General features: G+C 47.8%; 1 protein-coding gene across 1 annotated transcript in view; it reads left to right on the top strand.

Moving 5' to 3' along the window:
* The window catches only part of LOC140914586 (uncharacterized), a 93,288-nt gene extending 81,168 nt beyond the window's left edge, over positions 1–12,120 (top strand). Inside the window, exon 9 of the mRNA XM_073352742.2 lies at positions 11,437–12,120. The gene's annotated coding sequence lies outside the window, so the exon portion shown is untranslated. The remainder of the gene's footprint in view (positions 1–11,436) is intronic.
* Positions 12,121–12,339: the final 219 nt, after the last annotated feature.

The raw sequence follows: 12,339 nt of genomic DNA, 5'->3' as shown, positions 1-12,339 counted from the left end.
ATATTATTTGTTAAACTATACACAAAGCTGCTTTATTCAGCATTGTTTTTTTATATTTTTTCTGTGTGGCCTTGCTTAGTTTTAGGCAGTCTTACTCTGCAACATAGTGTTGCAGATTCTCAGCATAACTGCTGTGTGTGCCTCCAGGCAGGGGGGCCAAGGACATTTGGGCCTAGTACGCAGAGCTGCTGCGAGTGCCTCCAGGCCGGGGCGGGGGGGGGGGGGGGGCAAGGACACCTGGGCCTAGTGCGAGGGGGCTTCATCGACACTCGTGGTCTTCCATCCCCTCGAGTTACCCAGTGTCCATACCCCAGTGTCCCCAACAACTTCCCCCTTTGAGAACACTTAACAACCTTGGCTTTGAGTTTTTTTATTTGGGCTAATTATTTTTTTATAATAGGACTTTGCATAAGCACTTTGTGATAGCCCTGAAGAGAATGACTTATTAATTTCTGCAAAAGGGCCCTAACACATGATACTGCACAGCATAATACCAGTAATACAAGCAATACAGGAAAGAGAAATCTTAATAGCAGGCTAAATAAACCACCAAGCCAAGATGACAAACCCTAGCCTGAAAACAAGGTTTGCAACCAATCGCTCTCGGGGGCAGTATAGGCAACCTGTGCTCCGGCTCGGGCATGGGCCTCAGCCTGTACCACCTTTTTATAGATTTTATAACTGCTATTATTTACATATATATAACATTGGGGCCCGATGAGAGCACAAACCCCTCCTTGGGATGCCAAGAGATAGTCCAAAGCCAGCCTGTTTTGGAGGGAAAACGTCCTGAGCTGTTGTACCTTTTTATTTAATGGTTTATTGCTGACTTTTAAATTACTAACCGAGTTCTTTAATTTTAAGGCTACTTTTTTAAGTACCATTTGCAGCCTTACAGTATAGCGGCCTACGCATGCCATGGCTGGCCCAGAAAACAGTGGCGCTATTCCCAGTACAGAGCACCCTACAAGCTTCTCGGTTGTGAGGGAATTTTTCATATTGCCCTCCAATGCTGTAGTCAGTCGCCGCAGGGTCTTTTTTTGTGACTCAACAGAGGTGTCTTGGGCATTTCTAATTTTTTTTTTGGGCAGTGTGGCAGTTATGGAAAGATGAGGAACTCCATGAGCTATATAACAGCTACCTGTCCAGTTGGCTGGCAGCACCTTGTAAGCCTCTCGGCCACATACAAAATAGTGACCCTGTAGGGCCCAGTAAGGACTGTTTCTTAAGGGGATTCCTGGGATATTTAAGGCTGCTTTTTAAAACAGTTTTTATGCCCCTAAGGGGGCATCTTATCCTCCTGATTGGGTACAAGTGGGGGCGTTTTTAATTGTGCCATTCAAATTACACTCGCCATAGGGACCACTACAAACCCACCATTGGCTTGTTACATTGGAGATATTAACTGGATGGCAAGTTATATTTCCAAACCCCTCTTTTATGGTAAGATTATTTGTAAGAATTTTTCTAAAAGGGGAGGAATCATTACACCCACACTGTTGGCCTCCCCTGTTGGTCTTTATTTAATACTTATTAGCCCACTGTGTAATAACACAGGAGCTTTTTCCCACAGGACGCCCATAGTGATCAGATTGGTTTCGGGTAAAACATAGCACTCCCTCAGTGAGTACTGCAACTGAATACTCCCGGTCCTGATAGGTGGCTTGCTGTAAAGAGGTCTTATTCCAGAACGGCGAGCCCGTTCTTTCCTGCTCTTTGGTGGTGGCTAATTCTGCTAGGGTCAAGGGCAGCATGTCAAGGGGCATTCCCGTTTTGGGGGACAGTGGAGTTGGAGCACATACCCAGCAATCAATCTGGTTTGTTAAAGTAGCAACATGGTGCGCAAGCGAAACAAAGGAGTTATGCTCCCGATATGCACAATTTGGAAATACTAATACAGAGAATAACAACGTTACCCAATTAATTATTACCAGAGTTTTTTTAACCCAGGGCCTCCAGTACCTGGGTGGGCCCATTTTAGCATTAAGGTGCCTGCTATTTGTGTCTTTTAAACAGTAGCTTTAGCCCGAGATCGTCACTAGATGAGGAGTCAGCAGGTTGGATGGTCCACTGTCCTGCTGACGAGGGGGCGGTTACTGCCTTCAGACGAGAGTGATGGATTCAGTTTTTGTGTCCCTTGATCTTTGCCGCTGTATGGGAGATCAGCAGGACGGTATAGGGTCCTTTTCACTTTTCCTGGAGAGGCTCGTCTTTCCAGGTGCGAACAAGCACAGAGTCACCAGGCTGTAAGGAGTGGATGGGAGTGTCCAAGGGGAGAGGCTGGGAATCCTTGGTATACCTGTGAAGAGACAAGAGAACAGCAGACAGGGAACACATATACTGTGACAAAAAACCATTACCCAACTCCCATTCCCCTGACAGAACCGGGGTTCCATTCATAGGCCATGCCCTTCTAAACATAATTTTAAAGGGACTGAGCCCTAATTTACCCTTTGGGAGAACGTGGATACGGAGTAGGACGAGGGGCAAAGCATAAGGCCATCGCAGTGAGGCTTCTTGGCAAACTTTTCAGAGATGCCGTTTAAGGGTCTGATTGATATGCTCCTCTACACCACTGGCTTGTGGTCTCCAGGGCGTATGGAGTTTCCAGGGGATCTGTAAGGCATGTGAGATGCTTTGAATGATTTTTGACGTGAAGTGTGTCCCATTGTCAGATTCCATCCACAGGGGGAGTCCAAAGCGAGGACTGATCTCCTTAACAAACTTGAGGGCCACTGTTCTGGCAGTGCAGTTACGGCATGGGAAGGCTTCTGGCCATCCGCTGAACCGATCCACTATGACAAGGAGATATTTGAACCCTTGGGTCCGGGGAAACTCAGTAAAGTCTATTTGCCACACTTGTCCAGGACCCGGAGTGGGTTCTAGGGCAGCTGGTGGCACAGGATGTCCCGGTCGGGGGTTATTCTTTTGGCAGACTAAGCAGTCTGCTTGTACCTGGGCAGCCAGGGGTCGGAGTCCGGAAGTGATAAAGTATTTTCCCATTAGTTGGATAAGTGCTTCCCTGCCAACATGAGTGGTTTGATGTAGTTTCTGCAGCACTGGCCGGATTAGGCCCTTTGGTAAGAGGACCTTCCCTTCTGGGGAATGGAGCCATCCCTTCTTTTCCCGGAGACCGAGTTTGTCAGTTAACTGTCTCTCCTCCCCAGAGTACTGAGGGGTTGGAAGCTCCCCTACTGATGGGATAAGGGCATGCATATGGGCATTCTCAGTCTGAGGGGATGGCAGAGTGGCAGCATGCTTAGCCTCTCTATCTGCCCGGGCATTACCTCTGGCCACATCTTGATCCTCCCTTTGATGGGCTTTACAGTGTACCACCGCCACTTCCGAGGGAAGTTGTACGGCTTCTAGGAGCCGGAGGATTTGGGGCCCGTACTTGACTGGGGAGCCTTGGGCTGTCAGCATTCCCCTTTGCTTCTATAGGCCAGCATGAGCATGCAGCACACCAAAAGCATACTTTGAATCAGTAAAACTGTTGACCCACTTTTCTTTTGACAGTTCGAGTGCACGGGTCAGGGCTATTAGTTCGTCAAGCTGGGCAGAGGTCCCAGCAGGCAAACCTTCAGCTTCCACAGTGTCATGGAGGGTCACAACAGCATAACCCGCCCTCCTTTGTCCATCTATTACAGTACCATCAGTGTACCACTCATAATCTGCATTTGGGAGGGGTACATCATTTAAATCCGGACGGCTGGAGTACTGAACATTTATGATTTCTAAACAGTTATGTTTCTGTTCCTCTGCTTCTGGCAAGAGAGTGGCTGGGTTAAGGGAGGGGCAAGGCTGTAAGGTGACTTCAGAGTTCTCTAACAGCTTAGCCTGGTACCGAGCAATTCAAGCGTGGGTGAGCCAAAGCCCTCCCTTCGCATTCAATAAGGCTCAGACCATATGGGGAGTATAGATTTGCATAACCCCTCCTAATGTTAGCTTCTCGGCTTCCTCAAGCACTAGGGCAGTAGCTGCGACCGCCTGTAAACATGCCGGCCAACCCTTTGCAACCTGATCCAATTGCTTAGAAAAATAAGCCACGGGATGTCTCCATGCTCCTAACAGCTGTGTAAGCACTCCTAGGGCCACCGCCCTTCGTTCATGTACAACTGAAACGGCTTAGAGAGATCCGGCAGATCCAGAGCCGGGGCTTCCATCAGTTTTCTTTTCAGGATTTTAAATGCCCTGTCAGCCTCTGGGGTCCAATAGAAGGGGTCATGATCTTCTCCTTTTACACAGTCATACAGGGGTTTAGCCCACAGTCCAAACTCTGGGATCCAGATCCTGCAAAAGCCTGCCATACCCAGAAATGCCCTGAGCCGCTTACGATTACTTAGGGTAGGAACTTGACAGATAGCTTCCTTTCTTTTGCTTGAAAGCTGACACTCCCCTTGCCTTAGCGGTAACTTGATTCCTTTACCTTAGACAACAGAGTTTTCAGGAGGATATTACAGTTGTCCCGATCCGGCTTGTGACTATTGAGGCACTCCTCAAAGACTGATATAAACCTGCTTGGGTTTGTTGAGAATCCCCCAGCCTGTGTTTTAAAAGCTGCTAAGTCTATTGGATTGAATGGCACATGGGTGTAAACTTGCATAGTGGTAGCCTGACGTCCGTCTGCCCCTGGGCAAGCCACAACAGTCTCGGTAAGCAAAGGATAGAGTCCCACCGAGGGGGCAATTTCTGTAACCCAAGGCATCCTACCCTTATAAGGTGGGGGTGTGGGGGCCAAAGTGGACTCCAGCTCTGCCATTACAGTGGGGGTGGGGGTCTGGGGACTAACATTAGCTGCTACCAAACCAGTCAGAGTCAGATTACAGTGCTGTAAAATATCTGGTCGAGTACATAAAGTCAGAAACAAATGCGCATACATATGTTCATTCCATTTTTTTGTTTTTTGACAGAACAGGAGTAACTGAAGGATCATGTTGTAATTAATTGACCCTCCTGGTGGCCACCACTCATAGAATCATAGAATATCAGGGTTGGAAGGGACCTCAGAAGGTCATCTAGTCCAACCCCCTGCTCGAAGCAGGACCAATTCCCAGTTAAATCATCCCAGCCAGGGCTTTGTCAAGCCTGACCTTAAAAACCTCTAAGGAAGGAGATTCTACCACCTCCCTAGGTAACGCATTCCAGTGTTTCACCACCCTCATAGTGAAAAAGTTTTTCCTAATATCCAATCTAAACCTCCCCCAAACTCCCCTAAACTCCTGGTCCTCTAGTTGATATTGATGCCAGTCAACTGTACAGAATTGTTTTAATTGGCTTTTAGTCATTGGATCCGCACCAAATACCTTCCAGTTTGCTAGAATGCACTCTAGGGGCGTACACCGTGCCCTAACCCCTGAGCTCTGTCCCTGTCCCATACCTACAGGGTAACTCTGGGCGTCCCCAGGTTCCAACAGAGCATACAATCCGGATTTCAAAAGATTCCTACCTTATTCAAGGGACCAGTTCTTCACCGACGTCCACAACTGCAAGGGACCAGTTCTTTACTGTCGTCCACCACAACTGCTTCTCCACTATATGAGTGCGTTGCACCGTTGTGCCCTCCGGGGTCGATCAAATCACGTCTCCTCCGAGGCCCCCGATGAACTCACCAGTGCGCGCTGGGCGTTGGTTCTTGCCGCAATTCTTGACCTCCAGGAGGGGTCTGGGCAAGGCTAAATTGCAGCCTCTGCCCACCCAGGGACGCCAAAAGCTGTTGCCAGCACCCAGTGCCGAGAGGCTGAACAACAGCTTGAGTTGGTTCGCTACCCGGTGTGCTACACCCAATAATCACAATGGGGTGGAGAAGCAGAAAAGTTTATTTGAAGCTTCAAAAAGGTTCAGGGAGATTTGAATCTCAAATCCTGTACCCAGAGCAGGAAGTTACACAGGCTTTTATATATTCTTTTTTTTAGCATACTTATTTAATAGCAAGCTGCCCTAAGTATCCATATAGCTAGCCAATCCAGTTCCTAGCTAGTTCCCTGGTTTTTTGTATTATTTGTTAAACTATACACAAAGCTGCTTTATTCAGCATTGTTTTTTTATATTTTTTCTGTGTGGCCTTGCTTAGTTTTAGGCAGTTTGACTCTGCAACATAATGTTGCAGATTCTCAGCATAACTGCTGTGTGTGCCTCCAGGCGGGGGGGCCAAGGACACTTGGGCCTAGTACGCAGAGCTGCTGCGAGTGCCTCCAGGCGGGGGGGGGGGGGGTGCCAAGGACACCTGGGCCTAGTGCGAGGGGGCTTCATCGACACTCGTGGTCTTCCATCCCCTCGAGTTACCCAGTGGCCATGCCCCAGTGTCCCCAACACAATGACTCACTTGCACAAGGCCACACCAGGGGAATTGCTCAACCTTGCCTGGGGACTCAGCAATGCCCACCAGACATGCCTAGACTTGTGTTCTCCAAGCACATGGGACTGAGGGTATAAAACAGAACACAGGGGCCCCATGCTCCATGCTGGGTTTACAATGGCTCCAGTGGCTCCAGGGAGCTGGGCCCATGCTGAGAAGGGGCCCTGGCCTGCTCCGCTTGCACTGCACCCTGAGACCCCGCTGGCTCCCCCCAACCCCACTGTTTCCTCTTGGCCTGCCTGCCGGCTGGCTGAGAACTCATCTCTGCCCCCTAACTGCTCCACCCCCTGCTCCTCTCAGCCCCCTGGCTGGACTCCAGCACCTCCGGCTCTGGGCAGTCTCTGCTTCCCACCACCTGTGGGGCCCCACCTGTCTCCCTGGAGCTGAGCCACCTGACACTGGTGCAGAAGCCTGGCCAGTCTTGGCCAGGTGTGGGGGGAGACAGTGCAGAGGGCTTGGCTGGGCACCTCCAGGCAAGTGCGTCTTGAGGGAGCCCGGCCGGGGCTGGCCCTGGTCTGGCTGATCGTGCCACTCCAGAGGGGCCAGAGCGATTCCAGGCCCTGGGACCAGCCCCAGCTGTGCTGCCAGCTCAGCCCTGCATACACAGTCACCTCCCAGCAAGGCCAGTGAGTGTGGCCAGAAGACAGGGCTTGGGGGATAGGGTCTGTGGGGACTATGGCGGCGTGCTGGGTTGTGAAGGGCTGAGGAGGATCTGTGTGTGTTGGGGCACTAGGGAGTGGGGTTCTGTAAGGGATGCTGGGCAGTTGTGGTGGGGCTGTGGGCAGGGGTGGTGTTGTGCATGGTGCTGTGCATTTGTGGGTGGCTCTGGGGGAGCACTGGGCATAGTGGGTCTGGGAGGCCTCTGGCCATAGGGAGTTGGGGAGTGTTGGGTGGGAGGGCTGCATTGCGTGGGCCTGTCCCTGAGGGGAAGGGGCATCCTTGCAGCACAGGGCCTGGGAGGCCACTGTGCGTCTGGCAACTGCCAGTTTGTAAACAGTGCCCTCACATTGGGTGGAGCAGGGCCGCCCCTCCCATGCCATGCCTCATTGTCTCTGGCTGGCCCCTCGCTCCGGGGACTGACTTCCCCGTGCCATGCTCCATTGCCTCCACTGGGGTCCACAAATATGTTTGGAGGTAGGCCGACAAAAGGTTAATCCGGCCCTGCCTATGCTTGGTCTTTCTCCTGCCCCCACCTGTGTTGCAAGCAACAAAGACACTCAGAAGACTGAAGACTCCAACAGAGGAGACTGGCCCAGGTTTAAGGGACAAACCTGTATATTAAGGACTGCAAAATTCAGTGGGGTGAGAAAAACTGCTTAATCTAGATGTTGCCCAGTCTAATAGGGTTGAGAGTTTAGATTCCATGCTTTATATTTTATTTTATTTTGGTAACTAAGGGTATGTCTACACTTGCAGAGTTTTTGCACTGTAAGTTTCACTGGTGATAGGGAACCGGTGAAAGTAAAGCGCTGGTTTGTGTACTCACTTAATTCCTCAGGTGTCAGAGAGTGTTTACATTAGCAGCACTTCTATCCCCAATGAAAGTGGCGCTCTAAGGCAGCTATCCCACATTGCAGCTCTTTCCATTTTGATGGTCTTGTGGGAAGGTGGATGTGTGATTGCAGGGCATCCTGGGCCCCTGCACAGCCTCCTCTCCCCAAACACTGATCAGCTCCAGTAGCTCAGCATTGCTCCAAGCAGGGGATCGTTTGCTCTGTGGAATAGGCATTGTCACCTGGCCAGATGATAAATGAGTACTTGCCAAGAAAACAGGAAGGGGAATTTCAAAGTTCCTGAGGCTTTACAGGGGGAGGGGCAGATGTCTGTTTACCTGGCATCAGAGCAGTAGAATTGCTAGTCAGAGTGGTCACCTAGGCACTGTAGGATATCCTCAGGAGGCTGAAAGCTGTGTAAACAGGAAGAACATGTCTTCACTTATACATCACCGCAAAAGCATCACTGGTAAGAGCTGTACGCCTCTCATGGAGGTGGTCATTGCCAAGTGTAGATGCTCCCATGGTTTTTGGACAAAAAAAGGGACTTTTTCTGCTTTAAATGGCAAGTGTAGACATGCCCAAACTCTGACTTTTTGCCTATCACTTATCATAGAATCATAGAATATCATGGTTGGAAGGGACCTCAGGAGGTCATCTAGTCCAACCCCCTGCTCAAAGCAGGACCAATCCCCAATTTTTGGCCCAGATCCCTAAATACCCCCCTCAAGGATTGAACTCACAACTTTGGGTGTAGTAGGCCAATGCTCAAACCACTGAGCTATCTGTTAGGGGGCTTATTCCTTCACCCACTTACTTCCCTGGTCCTTCTCGCATGAACAGAGAGCAACAATACCCGAAGTCCGAAGGTGCAAACAATTCGATGTTTATTGGGGTGAACTTCCAGCAAGCTTAAATACAAGTTCCTTTTTTCCTTATTTTCGAATCCCAACTTACTTCCTGTTTGCCCCTAATTTATATAGTAATATTCTTAGCTATACCTTAACCAATCATTCTACTAAAATTTAACTAACCAATCCTAACATGGATTAGCTAACCAATTATATCCCACCACCTTAATTAGTTTACACCCAGCAAAATTAATTATACAGCAGACAGAAGCAATCACAGAACCAGACAGAGACCATGCCAATAAACAATAGCGAAGTGGGAACTATAATGACAAAACAATACAGAAGTGAGGATTTCACAACTACATCTGTAAAGACATAAGAGTTTCCCAGCTATGTCTATTGATAAGTGAGTTCTTACCAGACAGAAAACTATCAACCTCAATTTCCTTTTACAGCTTCTAGGCACTTCCCTTTCTCTGGAGGTGATAGGCACTATAAGGACAGGATTAAATTCCTAACAGCCCAATAGCACCTTATTTCAATGTGACTAGTTTGGAATGTGAGGATGTGACCATTCACTTCCCAGCTTATGGCTGCCTCTGTCGCTTAGCCAAAGGCCTTAGCCTAAGAACAGGGCCTCAGACTGTCACAGTAAGAGAAGGCCCTTACACTGGCAGACAGTGATTTTGATTCTTTCTTTTATACCTCTAACTAGCCAAGTGATAGGAATACACCTAAATTCTTAGAGTATAGGCCTTTACAGACAGGCCTGAATATCTATATCCTAACACTATCCCTCCCCCCTTTTTTATAAAAAGTGATTTTATAATCACTTAAAATCTATCTTTTGTAGTCAATACATTTGTTTTACTGTTTATCTTTACCAGTGAGTTTGCCTGAAGTGTGTGATAAATCTGCTCAAGTTTGCAAAGTCTAGTGTATATTGACTTTCGATTGATGAAGTGGTGAACCAATTAATAAATTTGCACTGCTCATCAATAGAGAAGTGGGGACCATAAAGACAAAACAATAAAGATTTCACACCCACAACTATTGATAAGTGATTCCTTGCCAGACAGAATGCCATCAAACAATGTTTTCTTTCAGAGTAACAGCCGTGTTAGTCTGTATTCGCAAAAAGAAAAGGAGGACTTGTGGCACCTTAGAGACTAACCAATTTATTAGAGCATAAGCTTTCGTGAGCTACAGCTCACTTCCTCAGATGCATATCGTGGAAACTGCAGCAGGCTTTATATATACACAGAGAATATGAAACAATACCTCCTCCCACCCCACTGTCCTGCTGGTAATAGCTTATCTAAAGTGATTTCCAGCACAAATCCAGGTTTTCTCACCCTCCACCCCCCCACACAAATTCACTCTCCTGCTGGTGATAGCCCATCCAAAGTGACAACTCTTTACACAATGTGCATGACAATCAAGCTGGGCTATTTCCTGCATAAATCCAGGTTCTCACATCCCCCCCACCCCCATACACACACAAACTCACTCTCCTGCTGGTAATAGCTCATCCAAACTGACCACTCTTCAAGTTAAAATCCAAGTTAAACCAGAACATCTGGGGGGGGGGGGTAGGAAAAAACAAGAGGAAACAGGCTACCTTGCATAATGACTTAGCCACTCCAAGTCTCTATTTAAGCCTAAATTAATAGTATCCAATTTGCAAATGAATTCCAATTCAGCAGTTTCTCGCTGGAGTCTGGATTTGAAGTTTTTTTGTTTTAAGATAGCGACCTTCATGTCTGTGATCGCGTGACCAGAGAGATTGAAGTGTTCTCCGACTGGTTTATGAATGTTATAATTCTTGACATCTGATTTGTGTCCATTTATTCTTTTACGTAGAGACTGTCCAGTTTGACCAATGTACATGGCAGAGGGGCATTGCTGGCACATGATGGCATATATCACATTGGTGGATGTGCAGGTGAACGAGCCTCTGATAGTGTGGCTGATGTTATTAGGCCCTGTGATGGTGTCCCCTGAATAGATATGTGGGCACAGTTGGCAACGGGCTTTGTTGCAAGGATAAGTTCCTGGGTTAGTGGTTCTGTTGTGTGGTATGTGGTTGTTGGTGAGTATTTGCTTCAGGTTGCGGGGCTGTCTGTAGGCAAGGACTGGCCTGTCTCCCAAGATTTGTGAGAGTGTTGGGTCATCCTTTAGGATAGGTTGTAGATCCTTAATAATGCGTTGGAGGGGTTTTAGTTGGGGGCTGAAGGTGACGGCTAGTGGCGTTCTGTTATTTTCTTTGTTAGGCCTGTCCTGTAGTAGGTAACTTCTGGGAACTCTTCTGGCTCTATCAATCTGTTTCTTTACTTCTGCAGGTGGGTATTGTAGTTGTAAGAAAGCTTGACAGAGATCTTGTAGGTGTTTGTCTCTGTCTGAGGGGTTGGAGCAAATGCGGTTGTATCGCAGAGCTTGGCTGTAGACGATGGATCGTGTGGTGTGGTCAGGGTGAAAGCTGGAGGCATGCAGGTAGGAATAGCGGTCAGTAGGTTTCCGGTATAGGGTGGTGTTTATGTGACCATTGTTTATTAGCACTGTAGTGTATTGTGTGGTGTGGTCAGGGTGAAAGCTGGAGGCATGCAGGTAGGAATAGCGGTCAGTAGGTTTCCGGTATCTTAAGATCTGTTTTTTTATCTGGTGATGGTGGGTGCTATTAGGACAGGATCACCTTCTTAACAGCCCAATATTACATTGTTTTACTGTATTTTAGATGGAACGTGAGGATATGACTTTGTGCTTCTTCGGTCATGGCTGGTGCTCTCCTAATACGGCTGCAGGAAAAGGCCTCACCCTTACAGTATAATGTGGACATAATATACTGTACACACCTGGCTTCTTCAGTTGTTATAACAACATCAGCTCCTCCTTCTTTGCAAAATACAGCAGTGTTGTCACCAAATTAAGCCTTCTCAGCAGACATGTGCTTATTCCTGCAGGGAAGAAGAGCCACTGGGTGAGCTGGCTGTGTTAAGATGACTGATTTCTTACATTTCCCTGCCTTGCAACCTGGTTGGCTCAGCTATCAAATGACTACACAGGAATGATCTGGAAGATGGATTGCCCACAACAAGAACTGCCTATGCAAAAAAAAAAAAAAAAAAGAAAGGCATGAGTATTAACTGCCATCACCCTACAGTTTCTGGAAAACTGATAGCTCTGCACATGTGCAGACACACAGCATCACAGAGTTATGAGTTGCAAACATCTTTCTTGCAGCCTTTCAGAATGTGTCCTCCAACCTTTGAGGCTATCACAATCATCAACTCATAAATATTGCTAAGGAAACTTAAGAAAGTTGTAAGAGACAATAGTCTGAAACCCACTAACAGTGCTTTGTTGTTCTGTGACTGAAGAGGTGTTAACAGGCCACTGAACATGAAAGGGTCTCTTACAATATGTGCAAAAAGAAAAGGAGTACTTGTGGCACCTTAGAGACTAACCAATTTATTTGAGCATGAGCTTTCGTGAGCTACAGCTCATTTCATCGATGCATACCGTGGAAACTGCAGAAGACATTATATACACACAGAGACCATGAAACAATACCTCCTCCCACCCCACTGTCCTGCTGGTAATAGCTTATCTAAAGTGATCATCAAGTTGGGCCATTTCC

The sequence above is a fragment of the Lepidochelys kempii genome, chromosome 7 (assembly GCF_965140285.1).
Source record: "Lepidochelys kempii isolate rLepKem1 chromosome 7, rLepKem1.hap1, whole genome shotgun sequence".
Lineage (NCBI taxonomy): Eukaryota > Metazoa > Chordata > Testudines > Cheloniidae > Lepidochelys > Lepidochelys kempii.
This window is presented reverse-complemented; position numbering and strand designations above follow the sequence as displayed.